The 19,484-nt window shown below is 37.3% G+C and overlaps 1 protein-coding gene across 1 annotated transcript in view; it reads left to right on the top strand.

Annotated features, from left to right (window-relative positions):
• LOC144653031 (protein Wnt-8b-like) overlaps nucleotides 1-19,484 on the top strand; it is a 59,042-nt gene that overhangs the window by 37,177 nt on the left and 2,381 nt on the right. The gene's annotated exons all lie outside the window — the stretch shown is intronic.

Raw genomic sequence — 19,484 nt, 5'->3', positions numbered from 1 at the left:
AATATTGCCATGCCTGGTATATTTTCTAAAGATGTTATTTTCATTATGTCTTGTATCAGCCTAATATTTTGGCCAATGTATCGCCCCTTGACGTAACCGGTTTGGTCGTCATGGATAAGTTTGGGGAGAAAGTTGGCGATTCTGCTTGCTATGGCCTTTGTTATTATTTTATAGTCAGTGTTTAATAAAGATATTGGTCTCCAGTTTTCTAAGTATAGCTTGTTTTTCCGCTTTTTTGGCACAACTTTGATAATTCCTTGTCTCTGAGTTATATTTAGACATTTGTGTATTAGAGCATAATTAAAACTTTCAACCATTTCATCTCCTAAGACGGACCAAAAATGTAAATAGAATTCTACAGTGAATCCGTCGCTTCCTGGGCATTTGCCTTTGGCACTCATTTTAAGCGTTTCAAAACATTCTTGCTTGGTGAGTGGCAATTCTAGCTTCTCTAGGTCAGCGTCGTTTAATTTTGGGAGGTTTGGGTCTTCAAAAAATAATTTATCGTGCCGGTTCTTTCGAGGTACCTCTGTGTAGAGGTTTTTATAAAACAGCTTTTGGCAGTGTAAAATTTCATTGGAGTCTGTTATTTCTTGGCCATCTTGAGATTTAAGCTTCGATATGTATGTTTTGGCATGCTGTCGTTTTTCCAAGTTTAAGAAATATTTAGTATTTTTTTCTCCTTGCTCATGCCATCTTGTTCTACTTCTTACAATAGCTCCTTTGGTCCGGTAATCAGCAATCTTGTTTAGCTCCGATCTCAGGCTATATAATTTAGCAATATTCTCTTTTGACCTGTTTGATACGAGTGTTTTCATTAAGGCGTCTATTTGATCTGAGAGATCTTTTTCTATGTTCTTACGCTCTCTGCTCTTTTTCTTTGAGTAACGCACGCAGAAACCTCTTATCTCCATTTTTATCATATCCCAGAATAAACCTTTATCGGTAAGATAGCAGTATTTCTTTTTGTACTCCGGTATTATACAATGAAGTTGTTCTAAGAAGGTGTTATCTTCCAAGAGAGAATTATTAAATTTCCAAAAACCAGGTCCTCTTTGCGCGAAGTCTTTAGATTGGAGTGTCATAATTATTGCAGAGTGATCTGACAAAGAGGATTCTTTTATCTCTGTATTAAGCACGATCTCTAAGAGATCCTTAGAGACTAGCCAGTAATCCAATCTACATTGTACTTTTAGTGCCTTGTCGCGCCATGTGAATTGCCGTTGATCAGGGTGCTGATACCTCCAAACATCTTGAAGTTTTAACAGGTCGCGCAGTTCGAAGATTTCGCTGATTACATTGTTTTTTCTTTCTACCGCATTACCTCCTAGTTTGTCACGAGCTGTTAGCGCGCAATTGAAATCTCCACCGATTATAGTACTATCTATATTGTTCGAACGATTACTGAGAATGTCACGAACGTTCGAGAAAAACATTTTTTGATCAGAATTATTGTTCGGGCTGTAAATGTTACACAATCTAAAGGTGGTATCACAAATAGTTGTCTGAAGAATTAAATATCTTCCGTTTTTGTCAGTTTCGATGGTGTCAGCTAGAGCAGTTAATTTGGGATTCAATAGTATCATGACACCTCTCGAATGACTTGTACCATGGCTGAAATAAATTTTGCCACCCCATTCAGATTTCCATAAGTTTTCTATGCTTTTTGTTGAGTAGGTTTCCTGGAGGAATACGATATCAAATCTATTGTTGTGCAGCCACCTAAAAAGCTGTCTTCGTTTACGCGATTGGTTTAGACCTCTGACATTTAATGAACAAAGAGATGCTGTAAATGGAGTTGTCATAATTCAGACAAATGATGTTTTCTTGGCAAAACACGGATGAAAATAACAATCAATATAGAGTTAAAATTGCTACGAAGCCCTCCTTGCGACCATTTTACTGCTAAAAGATCGTGTTTGTTAAGCAAGGCAATACCGCGAAACACAAAGCATAGGAGTGATATTAAACTGCGTGGAATGTGGCACGATAGAAGCAAAATAGACTTATTAGACTTAAAGCGGATCGAAAAAGTAATAGAAATATATATAATAAATTGCGCAAACACACACACAAAAAGACATAAATAACTTAGAAGATTAGAACGAAGCAAGGGTTATATATCAAGTAAACACAAAACGTCATTTGTGAGCACAAAGGTTATATATCAAGGAAACACTAAACTTCATTTGTGTGCGCAAGGGTTATATAAAAAGTAAGGACAAAACGTCATTTGTGGGCGCATCGGTTATATATCAAGTAAGCACAAAATGTCATTTGTGTGCGCAAAGCTTATATATCAAGTAAACACAAAACGTCATTTGTGGGCGCAACGGTTATATATCAAGTAAACACAAAACGTCATTTGTGGGCGCAACGGTTATATATCAAGTAAACACAAAACGTCATTTGTGGGCGCAACGGTTATATATCAAGTAAGCACAAAATGTCATTTGTGTGCGCAAAGGTTATATATCAAGTTAACACTAAACTGCATTTGTGTGCGCAAGGGGTATTTATCAAGTTAACAGAAAACGTTATTTGCGCGCAACGGTTATATATCAAGTAAGCACAAAATGTCATTTGTGTGCGCAAGGGGTATATATCAAGTAAACACTAAACTTCATTTGTGTGCGCAAGGGGTATATAAAAGTAAGGACAAAACGTCATTTAAGGGCGCAACGGTTATATATCAAGTAAGCACAAAATGTCATTTGTGTGCACAAAGGTTATATATCAAGAAAACGTCATTTTTGTGCGCAGGGGGCATATATTAACTAAGCACTACACGTCATTTGAGTGCGCAAGGGTTAGATATAAAGTAAGCACAAAACGTCATTTCTGGGCGCCAGGATTCTATATCAAGTAAGCGTAAAAAGTCATTTGTTAGCGCAAGGCTTATATATCAAATAAACACAAAACGTAATTTGTGAGCGCAAGGGTTATATATTACGTAAGCTTTAAAGGTCATTTATGTGCGCAAAGGTTCTATATCAAGTAAGTACAAAACGTCATTTGTGGGTGCAAGGATTATACATCAAGTATTACAAAACATCATTTTTAGGCGCAAGGGTTATATATCAAGTAGGCTGACAAAACGACATTTGTGAGCGCAATGCTTATATATTATCAAGAAGACACAAAACGTTATTTGTGACCGCAAGAGTTAGATTTTAAGTAAGCAACAAAATGTAATTTGTGAGCAAAAGGCTTGTATCAACGCTTGTGTATCAAGGAAGCACGCCATTTTTTAGTGCATGACATATATATTAAGTAAGCAAAAAATGTCATTTGTTAGTGCAAGTCTTATATATAACTTATATAAGGTTTATATAACCTAACAAGGTTATTTGTGAGCGCAAGGGATTTATATCAAGTAAGCTTAAACTTCACATGTGAGTATATATCAAGTAATCTGAAAACGTCTTTTGAGAGCACATGTCAACAGTAACAAGTAGGGTAGATATGTCTGTTTTAGTGCGCAGAAACTTTTTCACGTAAACTTGAAACGTTTTTTGTGATACTGTGGCAACAGTAAGAAGTAGGTTAAAAACGTCTTCTTTGAGCGCGCGGTAACTGTAACAAGGAGGCTTAAACGTAATTGTATGCGCTAGTCGATAACACTAGGCTAGAAACGTTATTTGTGAGCTGTAACACAAAAGCAAAACTGGTTATTTGTGAACACACGGCAAAAATAACAAGCTACAACCTTATTTCTGAGCGCACGGCAACAATAAGAAGTTGGTTAAAAACGTTATTCGAGAGCACGCGGGAACTGTAACAAGTAAGAAATAACGTCGTTTGGAAGGTCATAGCATATTATAAGAAGAACTCTAAAAAACGTCATTTATGAGCGCAAGACAAAAACAACAAGTATAAAAACTGAAAACGTCATTTGTAAGCGCACAGAAACTGTGATAACAAAGCTAACACCGTTCTTTTAACGCAAACGGCAACTATAATAAGTAAGCTGAAACCGTTATATGTGAGTGCAAGGCTGATATAACTTGAAAGATTAAAACTCCATTTGTGAGCGCATGACAACAGTATCAAGAAAGCAAGAAACGTTCTTTTAACGCAAGTGGCAACTGGTATAAGTAATTTTGATACGTTATTTAGGAGCGCAGGGGTGTTTAGGGGGCAACCATTTTACTTTTCAGGGGAGGCGCGGTGGCCTAATGGTTAGCGCGCTCGACTCCGAGTCGAACGGCCCGGGTTCGAGCCCTGGCCGGGGCGCTGCGTTGTGTTCTTGGGCAAGACACTTCGCTCTCACAATCCCTCTCTCCACCTAGGTGTATAAATGGGTATCGGCGAATTTACTGCTGGGGGTAATCCCTGCGATGGACTAGCATCCCATCCAGGGGGGAGTAGCAATACTCTCAGTCGCTTAATGCTACGGAAACCGGGATAAGCTCCGGCTGTATGGGCCACTTGGCTCGGAAACAGACTTTACCTTTACCATTTTACTTTGGAGGGGGTGAGGGGGTGGGCTCGGGTGATTGGTGTGGCAGAATTTTGTTTAACCCCTTCATTCTCAGTGAAGTTCGTTTCATGAAAAGATCGATGTTTGTCCAACAGTCGATCTTCGCACGTTCTTTCCATCTAAAGCAGACGGATAGAACGTGTTGGTCGATCTTTGTTTAGTCGGACGAACTCAACTGAGTCAAAAGTCAAACTTATCATGAACTTAATTCGCTCAGTAAAGCTCGTTCATGTGAAGTTCGACGTTTGGCCCGGGCCTTAAAGAGTTTCTGACTGACCTTTATAATACAGTGCATCAACAGTCAACTCCCGCTCCCAACCCACGCCCCCCCCCCCCCCCCGTTACGGGCACCTCAATATTACGGACACCCCATTATTACGGACATTCCGTTACTACGGACAGAAGTCACTTCCCGGCGAATAAATATTTCTACTGAAAATAAATCCTGTCACTAAAGATTTACTCGATTGCAGAAACAAAATTTTGGTCGCGAAGGTTTCCGTTATAGTGGGAGTTGACTGTATTTAGCACTGAGTATAAAAGCATTGAGAGGGAGACCGGCCCCTCCCCGCTGATTATAGGTGTCAGGCCTGTTCCTGGACGTCTGCTCTCTTTCAAGCCATCATAGAAAATCCATTGGCTCGGTACAGATATCTTGCAGGTGTAGTGATGGCTTGAGAAGAAATGTGAGGGCATAGAACCTGTATCTGAAATGAATAAATAAATAAAATGGAAATTAATTATTGAGGAATACTCATAATACTGTAAATTTACATCAATATGGTGATTGATTTTTATTTTTTAATAAATTGTGCCACAGTGGAAACTCGATATAACGATATGCCAAGGGAGCAGTAAAATTATATCGTTATATCGAAATTCCCGATATAACGATATGGCGGTAAAATAACCGAAAATATCGTTATATCGGGGTAAACCTAACATATACTTTTTACTGGGTAAAGATACAGTATCATTTTCGTACATCATCATACAAAGCGGTTGTAAGAAACGTTAGAAACTACTCGATTACTGTTATGCTATTGGATTAAAAGAAGAAGATTTTACGTTCCGTTCGCTAATTCTCATCGTTATATCGGGAATATCGTTATATCGAAGATCGTTATATCGGGGTTCCACTGCATTATTTGATGGTATAAAGGTCGCGGGGGTTTCTACAGCATGAATATATTTATGAAGCGAAATTTTGTTTGATCGATCTGTATCTTTTAAAACGCTTATTTCTCGGCTGTTATGGGTGCGATTAAGCTCAAATTTTACAGAACAGTTACAGAGAAATAAAGAAATGATGAAAGATTATGAATGTCATCTTTTATTTGGTAAATTGCACTTAACGGGGAAGCCTTGTTAGTGCCAAATTGGGAAGAACATCATTTTGTGGCAGTTTGCGGAACGAGTAGGAGACAGCACACTCTGATCTTGTCAAAAACTAATCAGTCAATATCTATAGAGTGTCATAACAGAAGCGGACTTTTTAATTTAAAATTTTCAAGCGGGATATGGCGGTTTAAATGCGCAAATTTGAATTTAATGCCTTCTACCTCTTTCTAAAAGCGCTCTTTTAAAATTCCGCTTCTGTTATGACACACTACAGTATTTATATTTTACCTATCTGCAGTGGCAAGTCATGAAGTTCTGTATCCACGCTGTATTTTCTGCCACGAAGTCCAAAAAATTTGACATTTCTTAAGGTATCCCGACCAAAACACGATCAGTTTGCAAAGGAGATATGTAATCCACGGTTTTATGGTGAGAACAAAATTCGAATAAGACTAAATTTTGATAAACATTTGACAATAAAAATAAGCGGCAGTAAGACACAACGTTTCGATGTCATCCTGACATCATTTTTAAGTGACAAATAAAATAACGGTTCAACAGTGTTATATATGTGGTTAGAGGTGTGATGTTTTATTAACATATTTGTTTTAAATAAATAGTTTCGCGCGGACAGAATCCGATTGCGTTTTTAAATGCGTTTTTAAAAAGGACACGATTGTTTATGCCGAATATTATTGTGATTACTATGGATTGCAGAAATATTCAAATTTGAATGAAAATTAGCTCATCGACTTTCAACAATGTACATCAACGTATAACGCTAAGTATTGTTTTAAATTGGTTAAAATATCAAAGAAACAGAGATATTTTGCAAATCACGCACACATATTTTTATCCAGTCATGAATATCTCGTAAAGTTGATAATGTCAGTCGTTGTACGTTGTGCATACGCTTTAAATAAATGCATAATGATGAGCCTAAGGTGTCCCCCGCGACCTTAAGGAAAATCTCTTTAGAAAGATTCCGTTCAAAGGTCAAGCAATGAGTGCAAAAATTAAGTACCAAAAGTTTACTCATAGCACGACAACATTTTATATACTATTTAAAAGATCTTATTGAAGTTCATTTGTCTAAGTGACCCCGTAACTAAATTCTAATGCATTCTCGAGAAAATTAAAGTCAAACCTCGTAAAAATGCTTAAAACGAGTGCCATTTTGTTTTGAACTGGCGTGAAATGTCAGTTTAAACTAAAATATAGATAATTTCAAATCCATTTCTCTCGCGGGGTCAACCTGAGTGCTAAAGTTTGGGCAGGCTTTTGTTAGCTGTACGTAAACTGTTACCTTGCCAAGAGGTCTCTTTGGTGACTTTATTTTTTGCCTATATTGCTCAAATGATGGGCGGAAACCATCGTAATTGTTTTAAAGTACCTTGTTTCAAGGAACTGGATCTGCATCGGAAAGTCTTTTTCTGCAAGACCACCTGAGGTACACCACAAGAAACAATGCTGCAGCATCTGGGAGGTGGCGATACCTTTGGGTCCTCAGACCATCACAGTATGCACGGTGAACCAGCCTGGGTATAAAAACGTTTGTTAGACATATATATTATTGACATATTGGGTTAATTAAGAATTGATGGATTACATATTTCCACCGCGGCCATCAGGCACTGTTGTTGTCCCAGAATAAAAAGGTGCACCAGGGGGCACGACCTGACCAGTAAGCCGTCCACTGCATTTCGTCTGTTTACCACACATCACCAAACTTGTATCCCTCTTGAACACCCTGGCCTAGATACTAAAAACTCTTTTAATAGTCTGCTGGTATTATTTTATTTATTTATTTTATTTTTTATTCATTTTATTAGCTTCGCCTTATAAATAACACATAAAACTAACAGAAATCTTACGGCAGGGAACCCGCAACAGCAGGGCCATTAATTACAATTAAAAGTTCAAAGCATCAACCCAGAGAACATCTTGCCAGAATTTTTTCCAGCCCCGGCCACGCATGCATGGACCATTGTCCTGTGGAGGAGTTTTTTTTTCTTGCACGCGTGCGCTTGCAGGATATATATTTTTTTAAATCACCACTCCCCTCCCCCTCCCCCAAAAAAGTAAAATAGTAAACTCTTAAAAGCGCACGGCAAATATGACAAGTAATCTAAAAGCGTCAATTGTACTACCCTCCTTAAATAAAGTTGTCTATTGATTTGAGAGCGCAGGCACCTTTAACAAATGAGCTAAAAACTTAATTTCTAAGCGCCCGGCACTTCTTACAAGTAGGCTAAAAATGGTCATTTCAATTTTAACACACCGCAAGTGAAACAAGAAAGCCTAGAAAAGTCATTTGTACACACGTCATTTCTTAGCGCACAAAAACTGTAGGCAACTTTAACAAGTATGCCTAAAACGTCATTTGTGAGTGTATCACAAGCATCATAATTTTGAATGTTGAAAACAATGAATGAAGTTGCTGTTAACAAATGACCATAAATCCTACCTGCAAATGTTTAGATCATTCGAAGATTAAAAAAGGCAACTCAAAAACCTTTACACCCTTGGTCTTCCATCTTGCACCAGGCAAATACCTTCAAGTCAAACATAATGATTAGAATTTCAAATTTAATTATAATGCATACATTGTTTTTAAAATAAGTTATGATGTGGTTCAAATGTTTGTAAATGTTAAATCACCTGATGTCATCACTGGAAACCTAATTTTGTTACTAAAACCGAAAACTGTCAGTAATGAAGTTAGTTGCAATTGAACTTGTTGAAAAGACAATCAAGCTGATAGTGCATGACAACCAGTAGTTAAAATCCAACTTGTAAGATCCAACTTACCAGTGGTTTAGAACCATGACTCCATTACCTGACAGGGCAATCTGGGTTTGCTTCACGACTCCCATTGCCACGATTGTTATATTTAAAACAACAAATAAACAAAGATAATTATTTAAAAAAACGTCATAAACAACAATAGTTTTGGAACAGTTTCTTTCACGTTTTACTAGAACTCTTTCTGAGAGTCAGTCTACCAATAACCATACAAGTCAGAAAACGGAACAGCCAAACCACCTAACCCTATTTCATTGACCTGCTGCGATAACGAATAAAAAAATCACAATGCTAAAATTGTATAAGGACGCCATCATAATTCTAAATACCAAAAAAGACATCTAAAAAAGGTTGCACCCTTGCTCTTCCATCTTGCACCAGGCAAACACCTTAAAGTCAAATATAATAAGATTATCACGAATACATTCGTTGAAATAATATAATACGATGTGACTGTTATGTTTGTTATGTTAAACAAATAATAATAAATAATAAAGTTAAAAAAATTGTAAATGTCATCACTGTAAACCTCATTGTAAGTTACTGAAATACAAACTGCCAAAAGATACAATAAAGTATCTGGTAATGACAACAAACACTTATAATTTCGTCTTGGAAGGTCCAACATACCATAGATTTAAAACAGTTACTCCATTTCCAGACAGCATAATGTTGATTGCTTCGTGATTCTCATTACCATGGTTGTTATGACACAAAAAACAAAGATTGTTAGAAACAGTAGATAATTAACTACAGTTTTGGTTCAGTTAAATTCACTTATTTCTACAAAAGCTTGTCATAACAGTTTGTGTAGTGTACATAAAATGTATCTCAAGTAATTAACTAATATATATCACCCAACTGTTGCTGTTTTTAGAAAAAAAAATGACGCAACAATTCAACCAGGAGAAAAGTCGTTGTTATTTGTTAAACAACACTGAAGAACAGTTTGAATGTCTGTTTCTTCATTACTAAGAAGTAAAAAGACGGAAATCGACTTGTATTGCTGGTCAGTTAACGAATCAAGTAAACACGTAAAATACCAACTGAAAAGAGGTTTCGGATGGAAATTAAAATGGCATAGAAAAAACGTGTTATCTTTGAACAATTTTAAAACTTTCATCTTAAGCGGTCAACCGGGAATTTGGATCGACACAGGTGCACACAAACCCTTGCATGGGATACTGGTGATCAGGAATTTTGGACTCTCATCGACTCTCATTTAAACCAAGCGGTTTTCATATAACCAAGTATAATCATCGAGCCCAAAAAACGCAGCCGAAGAGAACCTTCGGTAATTTTACCAAATATCCAGGAAGAGTATTGCATGAACCAGCAGGAGCCAAACCACCTAACTCTATTACACTGACCTGCCGTGCTTGCGACTAAAAAACAAGGAGAATGCGAAGATCGACTTGTACTGCTGGTCAGTTGACGAATTAAGTAATCGCATGAAATACCAATATAAAATAGGAATTCAGATGGAAATCAAAATGGCCTAGAGAAAACTTGCAATCCTTTTAGAAGCTTGAAGACGTCCACGTAAAGCGGTCAACAAGACCGTGAAATTTGAATCGACACAGGGGCACACAAACCCTTGCATGGGATACTGGTGATCAGGAATTTTGGACTCTCGTCGACTCTCTTGTAAACCAAGCGGTTTTCATATTAAATATAATCATCGAGCCCAAAAAACGCAGCCGAAGAACACCTTCGGTGATTTTACCAAATATCCAGGAAGCGTGTTGCATGAACCAGGAACAGCCAAACCACCTAACCCCATTTCACTGACTTGTCGTGCTTACGACTAAAAAAAAGAAGAATGCGAAGATCAACTTGTACTGCTGTTCAGTTGACAAATCAAGTAATCACGTGTAATACCAAGAGAACTCCAACGAATATCAAAATGGCCGAGAGAAAACTTGTTATCTTTTGGCAACCGGAGAAGTTTCAACTGAAGCGGTCAACATCACTGTGAAATTTGGATCAAATAGGTGAAAACAAACTCTAGCATGGGATACTACTACTGATAAGGAATTTTGGATTGTCATCAACTCTCATGTAAAACAAGTCAAGTGGTTTTCATTTACAGAATATAATCATTGTTTAACAATGTATAAGAACACCATCATAATTGTAAATACCAAAATAAAGCCATTCTTTGAATGATTAATGTTGCTGTTAACAAATGGCAATGACTCCTACCTGCAAATGTTAAGATCAGTAGAAGGTTTGGAAGACATCTCCAAAAACGTTGCGCCATTGCCCTCCAAAAAAGAAAATATCGCACACTTGTTCTTACACCTTTAAGTCAAACATAAACAGAATTTCAAATTTAAGTATCATGGATACATTGACTGAAATAATATGATATGATGTGTTTCTAATGGTCGTAAAGGTTAAACACTTGATGTCATCACTGTAAACCTCATTGAAAGTTACTGAAATACAAAAAGTCAGAAATTAAGTAAGTTGACATCAAAAGATACTTGTTGAAAAGACAATCAAGCTGATAATGACAACCAGTACTTAAAATCCAACTTGTAAGATCCAAATTACCAGTGGTTTAAAACCATGACTCCATTACCTGAAGAGACAATCTGGGTTTGCTTCACGATTCCCATTGCCACGTTTGCTATAATTAAAACAAAAAATAAACAAAGATATTTATTTGAAACACGTCATAAACAACAACAGTTTAGGAACAGTTACATTCACGTTTAACTATAACTCTTTCTGAGAGTCAGACTACCAATAACCATACAAGTCAGAAAAACTTGTTATCTTTTAAGAACTTGAAAACTTTCACCTGAAGCGGTCAACATAACTGGGAAACCACTTCCACATTTGTTGAAATATTAAATATAATATGAAGTGACTGTTATATTTGTAAATGTTAAAACTCTTAATTTCATCACTGTAAACCTCATTGTAAGTTATTGAAATACAAACTGCCAAAAGATACAACAAAAAAGCTGATTATAACAACAATTACTTATAATTCATCTAAGAAGGTCCAACATACCAGAGATTTAAAACAGTGACTCCATTTCCAGACAGGACAATCTTGATTGCTTCGTGATTCTCATTGCCATGGTTGTTATTACACAAAAAAAGATTGTTAGAAACAGTAGATAATTAACTACAGTTTTGGTTTAGTTAAATTCACTTATTTCTAAAAAAGCTTGTCATAACAGTTTGTGTAGTGTACATGAAATGTATTTGAAGTAATTAACTAATAAATATCACCCTACTGTTGCAGTTTTTGAAAAATATGACGCAACAATTCAACCAGGAGAAAAGCACAAAACCTCATTTGTGAGGTAAGTAAGCACAAAACGTCATTTCTGAACGCAATGCAGGCTTATAAATCAAGTAAGCACAAAACGTCATTTCTGAACGCAAGGCGGGCGTTTACATCAAGTAAGTACAACATGTCATTCATTTGTGAGCGCTAGGCGTATATATCAAGTAAGCACAAAACATCATTTGTGAGCGCTAGGCTTATACATCAAGTAAACACAAAACGTCATTTGTGAGCGCTAGGCTTATACATCGAGTAAGCACAAAACGTCATTTGTGAGCGCTAGGCTTATACATCGAGTAAGCACAACATGTCATTTGTGAACGCTAGGCTTATACATCGAGTAAGCACAAAACGTCATTTGTGAACGCTAGGCGGGCTTATACATCAAGTAAGCACAACATGTCATTTGTGAGTGCAAGGCTTATACATCAAGTAAGCACAAAATGTCATTTGTGAACGCAACGCAGGCTTATATATCAAGTAAGCACAAAACGTCATTTCTGAACGCAAGGCAGGCTTATAAATCAAGTAAGCACAAAACGTCATTTGTGAACGCAAGGCAGGCTTATATATCAAGTAAGCACAACATGTGATTTGTGAGCGCAAGGCGGGCTTATACATCAAGTAAGAACAACATTTCATTTGTGAACGGAAGGCTTATACATCAAGTAAGCACAAAACGTCATTTGTGAGCGCAAGGCTTATACATCAAGTAAGCACAAAACGTCATTTGTGAACGCAAGGCAGGCTTATAAATCAAGTAAGCACAAAACGTCATTTGTGAACGCCAGGTGTGCTTATACATCAAGTAAGCACAACATGTCATTTGTGAACGCAAGGCAGACTTATACATCAAGTAAGCACAAAACGTCATTTCTGAACGCAAGGCAGGCTTATAAATCAAGTAAGCACAAAACGTCATTTGTGAACGCAAGGCGGGCTTATATATCAAGTAAGCACAACATGTGATTTGTGAGCGCAAGGCGGGCTTATACATCAAGTAAGTACAAAACGTCATTTGCGAACGCAAGGCGGGCTTATATATCAAGTTTGCACAACATGTCACTTGTGAACGGAAGGCTTATACATCAAGTAAGCACAAAACGTCATTTGTGAACGCAAGGCGGGCTTATAAATCAAGTAAGCACAAAGCGTCATTTGTGAACGCAAGGCAGGCTTATAAATCAAGTAAGCACAAAACGTCATTTGTGAACGCAAGGCAGGCTTATAAATCAAGTAAGCACAAAACGTCATTTGTGAACGCAAGGCGGGCTTACATATCAAGTAAGGGCAAAACGTCATTTGTGAGCGCTAGGCTTATACATCAAGTAAGCACAAAACGTCATTTGTGAGCGCTAATCTTATACATAAAGTAAGCACAACATGCAATTTGTGAACGCAAGGCGGGCTTATACATCAAGTAAGCAAAAGATGTCATTTGTGAACGAAAGGCGGGCTTATACATTAAGTACCGTAATGATTCGATTTAGCGCCCTCCTTCCAATAAGCGCCCCCTTCCGAATAAGCGCCCCCCTTCGAATGTGTTTTTGTGAATAAGCGCCCCTATTCCAATAAGCGCCCCCATTCTTATTAGCGCTCCCATTCTTATAAGCACCCCTATTCTAAAGAGTGCCCCTATTGTGGATAACTGGCCCTACTGAAGTCACTGACGTCAACTAGATAAACTCCTGACCGTTCACCGTACAGTTCATGTATATATTTACTGTTAAAATGAACAATTATTTTAAAAGTAACTGAACTTTTAACAATTTCTAACTGTTACAGTTCCTGTTATTGTTAGATACATTTGGTTATTTTTCAAAAAATTAAATAAGCGCCCTGTCCCGAATAAGCGCCCTGTCTCGAATAAGCGCCCTCCCTTGAGGTGCCAAAAGTAAATAAGCGCCCCGGGCGCTAAATCGAATCATTACGGTAAGCAAAAAACGTCATTTTTGAACGCAAGGCGGGCTTATACATCAAGTAAGCACAACATGTCATTTGTGAACGCAAGACGGGCTTATATATCAAGTAAGTACAAAACGTCATTTGTGAGCGCAAGGCTTATACATCGAGAGAGCACAACATGTCATTTGTGAACGCAAGGCGGGCTTAAATATCAAGTAAGCGCAACATGTCATTTGTGAACGCAAGGCGGGCTTATATTTTAAATAAGCACAAAACGTCATTTGTGAACGCAAGGCGGGCTTATACATCAAGTAAGCACAAAATGTCGTTTGTGAACGCAAGGCGGGCTTATACATCAAGTAAGCACAACATGTGATTTGTGAACACAAGGCGGGCTTTTACATCAAGTAAGCAAAAAACGTCATTTGTGAACGCAAAGCGGGCTTATATATCAAGTAAGTACAAAATGTCATTTGTGAACGCAAGGCGGGCTTTTACATCAAGTAAGCAAAAAACGTCATTTGTGAACGCAAGGCAGGCTTTTACATTAAGTAAGCACAAAATGTCATTTGTGAGCGCAATAAGGCTTAGACATCAAACAAGCACAAAACGTCTTTTGTGTGGGCAAGGGTTATACATCAAGTAAGCACAACATGTCATTTGTGATCGCAAGGCGGGCTTATACATCAAGTAAGTACAAAACGTCATTTGTGAACGCAAGGGGGGCTTATACATCAAGTAAGTACAAAACGTCATTTGTGAACGCAAGGCGGGCTTATACATCAAGTAAGCACAAAACGTCACTTCTGAGCGCAAGGCTTATACATCGAGTAAGCACAAAATGTAATTTGTGAACGCAAGGCGGCCTTATATATCAAGTGAGCACAAAACGTCATTTGTGAGCGCAAAACTGATACATCAAGTAAGCACAAAACGTCATTTGTGAACGCAAGGCAGGCTTATAAATCAAGTAAGCACAAAACGTCATTTGTGAACGCCAGGTGTGCTTATACATCAAGTAAGCACAACATGTCATTTGTGAACGCAAGGCAGAATTATACATCAAGTAAGCACAAAACGTCATTTCTGAACGCAAGGCAGGCTTATAAATCAAGTAAGCACAAAACGTCATTTGTGAACGCAAGGCGGGCTTATATATCAAGTAAGCACAACATGTGATTTGTGAGCGCAAGGCGGGCTTATACATCAAGTAAGTACAAAACGTCATTTGCGAACGCAAGGCGGGCTTATATATCAAGTTTGCACAACATGTCACTTGTGAACGGAAGGCTTATACATCAAGTAAGCACAAAACGTCATTTGTGAACGCAAGGCGGGCTTATAAATCAAGTAAGCACAAAGCGTCATTTGTGAACGCAAGGCAGGCTTATAAATCAAGTAAGCACAAAACGTCATTTGTGAACGCAAGGCAGGCTTATAAATCAAGTAAGCACAAAACGTCATTTGTGAACGCAAGGCGGGCTTACATATCAAGTAAGGGCAAAACGTCATTTGTGAGCGCTAAGCTTATACATCAAGTAAGCACAAAACGTCATTTGTGAGCGCTAATCTTATGCATAAAGTAAGCACAACATGCAATTTGTGAACGCAAGGTTGGCTTATACATCAAGTAAGCACAACATGTCATTTGTGAACGAAAGGCGGGCTTATACATTAAGTAAGCAAAAAACGTCATTTTTGAACGCAAGGCGGGCTTATATATCAAGTAAGCACAACATGTCGTTTGTGAGCGGAAGGCTTATACATCAAGTAAGCACAAAACGTCATTTGTGTGCGCAAGGCTTATACATCGAGTAAGCACAAAATGTAATTTGTGAACACAAGGCCGCCTTATATATCAAGTGAGCACAAAACGTCATTTGTGGACGCAAGGCTTATACATCGAGTAAGCACAAAATGTAATTTGTGAACACAAGGCGGCCTTATATATCAAGTGAGCACAAAACGTCATTTGTGGACGCAAGGCTTATACATCGAGTAAGCACAAAATGTAATTTGTGAACACAAGGCGGCCTTGTAAGCACAAAACGTCTTTTGTGAGCGCAAGGCTTATACATCAAGTCAGCACAAAACGTCTTTTGTGAGCGGAAGGCTTATACATCAAGTAAGCACAAAATGTCATTTGTGAACGCAAGGCGGGCTTATATGTCAAATAAGCTCAAAACGTCATTTGTGAGCGCTAGGCTTATATATCAAGTAAGCACAAAATGTCGTTTGTGACTGCAAGGCTTATACATCAAGTAAGCACAAAATGTCATTTGTGTACGCAAGGCAGGCTTATATATCAAGTAAGCACAAAATGCCATTTGTGAGCGCTAGACTTATATATCAAATAAGCACAAAACGTCATTTGTCAGCGCAAGTCTGATATATCAAGTAAGCACAAAACGTCATTTGTGTGCGCACGGCAACAGTTAGAAGAAGGCTAATAATAATAATAATAATTATTATTATTATTATTATTATAACTCAGAAAACATCTTGCGAGAATTGTTTGCAGCCCACTTTCCACGCATGAATATTTGTCCTGTACAGGAATTATTTCTTGCAAGTACTGATGCGATTGCAGGTTTTTTTTTTTTCAAAATCAACCAACCCCCCTCCCCCCCCTCCCCCCCGTCTAGAGTAAAATATTTGGTCTCTCAAGCGCGCGACAAATATGACAAGTAAGCTAAGAGCGTCATTTGTGCTACCTTCTTATAATAAAGATGTTTATCAATTAATGAGGGTACACCATCCTTAACAAATTTGCTAAAATGTTCATTTCTAAGCGCCAGGCACTTCTAACAAGTAGACTAAATTTATTAGCACACCGCAAGTGAAAAAAGAAAGCCTAGAAAAGTCATTTGTAACAATTAAGCCAAAAGACGTCATTTCTTAGCGCACAAAAATTGTAATAAGTAAGCTAAAAACTTCATTTAGGAGCGAACGGCAAAACTTCATTTGTGAGCGTCATTTTTAAAAGTACAGCATCATGATTTGAATAGAATGAATGAATAATTTAAGTTGCTGTTAACAAATGACAATGACTCGTACCTGCAAATGTTTAGATCATTCGAAGATTAAAAAGGCAACTCAAAATACTTTACACACCCATCGTCTTCCATCTTGCACCAGGCAAATACCTTTAAGTCAAACATAATGAATAGAATTTCAAATTTAATTATAATGCAAACATTTGTTTTAATAAATAATATGTTATAATTTGGTTCAATTGATTGTAAATGTTAAATCACCTGATGTCATCACTGGAAACCTCATTGTGTTACTAAAAAAACTGTCAGTAATATAATGAAGTTAGTTAAACTTGTTGAAAAGACAACCAAGCTGATAGTGAAAACCAGTACTTAAAATCCAACTTGTAAGATCCAAATTACCAGTGGTTTAAAACCATGACTTCATTAACTGACAGGACAATCTGGGTTTGCTTCACGATTCACATTGCCGTGTTTGCTATAATTAAAACAAAAAATAAACAAAGATAATTATTTGAAACACGTCATAAACAACAACAGTTTAGGAACAGTTACACTCACTTTCTACTAGAACTCTTTCTGAGAGTCAGACTACCAATAACCATACAAGTCAGAAAAACTTGTTATCTTTTAAGAACTTGAAAACTTTCACCTGAAGCGGTCAACATGACTGGGAAACCACTTCCACATTTGTTGAAATATTAAATATAATATGAAGTGACTGTTATATTTGTAAATGTTAAAACTCTTAATTTCATCACTGTAAACCTCATTGTAAGTTACTGAAATAAAAACATCTACATTTACATCTACATTTATTGAGTTGATAAAATAGTTTACGGCATCTCATCAACTATAAAAATAGATACAAAATAAAAACAAAATGTACATATGCATAAATTAGATATAAAAATACTTAGTTACAATTTACTTATACTTGTTTAAATGTCAGTAATTAAGTAAGTTGGCATCAAAGGATACAATAAAGTATCTGGTAATGACAACAAACACTTATAATTTCGTCTTGGAAGGTCCAACATACCAGAGATTTAAAACAGTGACTCCATTTCCAGACAGGACAATCTTGTTTGCTTCGTGATTCTCATTGCCATGGTTGTTATTACACAAAAAACAAATATTGTTAGAACCAGTATATAATTAAGTACAATTTTGGTTTAGTTTAATTCACTTTTTACTAAAACTTGTCATAAAAGTTCATTTACTACACATGGAATGTATCTGAAGTAAATAAATATTATATATCATGCTATTGTCGCTCTTTCAGAAAAACAATGACGCAACAATTCAACCAAGACAAGAGTCGTTGTCATTTGTTAAATAACACTAAAGAACAGTTTGAATGCCAGTTTTTAGTTGAGAATTTAAAAGACGGAGATCAACTTGTATTGCTGGTCAGTTGACGAATCAATTCAACTAATCGTGTTGAATACCAACGGAAATGAAAACTCCGACCGAAATCAAAATGGACGATAGAATATTTGTTATCTTCAGGAACTTGAATAATTTTCCTTAAAGCAATCAACATGTCTGGGAAATTTGGCTTAAACAGGTGCACACAAACCTTTGCATGGGATACTGGTGATCAGGAATTTTGGACTCTCATCGACTCTCTTGTAAACCAAGCGGTTTTCATATAACTAAATATAATCATCGAGCCCAAAAAATGCAGCCGAAGAAAACCATCGGTGATTTTACCAAATATCCAGGAAGAGAATTGCATGAACCAGGAAGCGCCAAATCACATTACCCTATTTGACTGACCTGCCGTGCTAACGACTAAGAGAAACAAGGAAAATGCGAAGATCGAGTTGTATTGATGGTCAGTTGACGAATCAAGTAATCGCGCGATATGCTAACGGAAATAAAAAATCCGACAGAAATTAAAAGGGCCTAGAAAAAACTTGCAATGCCGGTTTTAGAGCTTGAAGACGTTCACGTAAAGCGGTCAACAAGACCCTGAAAGTTGGATCGACACAGGTGCACACAAACCCTTGCATGGGATACTGGTGATCAGGAATTTTGGACTCTCATCGACTCTCTTGTAAACCAAGCGGTTTACATATAATTACATATAATCATAGAGTCCAAAAAACGCAGCCGAAGAGAACCTTCGGTGATTTTACCAAATATCCAGGAAGAGTCCTGCATGAACCAGGAAGAGCCAAACCACCTAACCCTTTTTCACTGACCTGCCGTGCTTGCGACTAAAAAACAAGGAGAATGCGAAGATCGACTTGTACTGCTGGTCAGTTGACGAATTAAGTAATCGCATGAAATACCAACATAAAATAGGAATTCAGATGGAAATCAAAATGGCCTAGAGAAAACTTGCAATCCTTTTAGAAGCTTGAAGACGTCCACGTAAAGCGGTCAACAAGACCGTGAAATTCGGATCGACACAGGTGCACACAAACCCTTGCATGAGATACTGGTGATCAGGAATTTTGGACTCTCATCGACTCTCATTTAAACCAAGCGGTTTTCATATTAACAAATATAATCAACGAGCCCAAAAAACGCAGCCGAAGAACACCTTCGGTGATTTTACCAAATATCCAGGAAGAGTGTTGCATGAACCAGGAACAGCCAAACCACCTAACCCTATTTCACTGACCTGCCGTGCTTA

The sequence above is a fragment of the Oculina patagonica genome, chromosome 5 (genome assembly GCF_052425735.1).
Source record: "Oculina patagonica isolate OP01 chromosome 5, crgOcupat, whole genome shotgun sequence".
NCBI lineage: Eukaryota > Metazoa > Cnidaria > Anthozoa > Scleractinia > Oculinidae > Oculina > Oculina patagonica.
The sequence above is the reverse complement of the archived record's forward strand: the minus strand, read 5'-3'. Positions and strand labels throughout refer to the sequence as shown.